Here is a 1,582-nt window from a genome sequence, read left to right as displayed (position 1 = left end):
TTCTTGTCCTTTTGATTTTAACCATTCTGATAGATGTAAGGTGATATCTAATTGTGGTTTTGATTTTCATTTCTTGATTAGTGATGTTGAGCATCTTTTCATGTGTCTATTGGCCATTTGTATGTCTTCTTTGGAAAATGTTTATTTAGTTCCTCTCTCCATTTTTAATCAAGTTTTTTTGTGTGTGTGTGTTGGGTTGTATAAGTTCTTTACATACTTTGGGCATTAATTTCTTGTTGGATTATCATTTGCAAATATATTCTCCCATTCATAGGCTGCCTTTTTGTTTTATTGATGGTTTCATTCACAGCATCTTTTGCACAGTGAAGGAAACCATATTTTTACTTTAGATCTGTGTGCCCTTTGTATTTAGAGTGGGTTTCATGTAAACAACATAAAGTTGGTTTTTATTTTTAACCACCTTAACATTCTCTGTCTTTTAATTACTGTATTAAGTCCTTGATGTTTAATGTCATTACTGTCTTTGTTCTTGTTTCTACCTTCCACTATTTTTCTTCCTTTTGTGGCTTTAATTGAGGATTTTATCTTATTCCGTTTTCTCTTTTTTATTGACATATTAATTATACTTTTTTTTTAGTGGTTACCCTAGTTTTCAATATACATTTACAGCTAATCTAAGTCCACTTACAAATTACTCTAATCCACTTCACAAGTGGTGAAGTACCTGTTAATACCAAAATAATTGTAATTATTTCCTCCTATCCCTTGTATTATTGCTTACTCACTTCATTTATTCATAAGCACACATAAAAATATATATTGTTGAATACTTTGTTACTATTATTGTTTTGAATAAACTTATCTGTTAGATGAATTGAGAATAAAAAATTAAAGTTTTAATTTTACTTATTTTTTCTCCAATGTCTTTATTTATGTAGATCTGAGTTTAGACCTATATCATTTCCTTTTTTTTTTTTTTTTTGAAGAACTTCCTTTAACATTCACTCAATATTTGTTTATCTGAGAACATATTTATTTACTTGAGTTTGAAGGATAATTTCACAGGGCACAGAATTCTAGGTTGGTGTTTTCTTTTTTCTTCAGTGCTTTATTTTACTCCACTCTCTTCTTGCTTGCATGGTTTCTGAAAAAAAAAATTTTTTTCTCTTTACTTTTTGGTTTTGGAAGTTTCTATTGAGATATCCTCATGCTCAGAGATTCTTTCACCAGCAATGTTTAGCCTACTAATAGGCCCATTGAAGGCATTTTCGCTTTCCTTCACAGTTGTTTTTTAATCTCTAGCATTTCATTTTGATTCTTTCCTAGAATTTCCATCTCTTTGCTTACATTGCCCATCTGTTCTTGCATGCCGTCTACTTTATCCATTAGAACCATTAGCATATTAATCATAGTTGTTTTACATTCTTGGTCTGATAATTTTAACATCCCTGCCATATTTGAGTCTGATTTGTATGCTTGTTCTATCTCTTTAAACTATGTATGTTTTCTTTTTGTTTTGTTTTTGCTTTTTAGTATGCCTTATTATTATTATTTTTTGATAGGCAGACATGATGTACTGGTTGAAAATAACTGGTATAAATAGGGCTTTAGTAATGTGGAA

This window comes from Phoca vitulina, unplaced genomic scaffold (assembly GCF_004348235.1).
Source record: "Phoca vitulina isolate PV1807 unplaced genomic scaffold, GSC_HSeal_1.0 scaffold401, whole genome shotgun sequence".
Taxonomy (NCBI): domain Eukaryota; kingdom Metazoa; phylum Chordata; class Mammalia; order Carnivora; family Phocidae; genus Phoca; species Phoca vitulina.
This window is presented reverse-complemented; position numbering follows the sequence as displayed.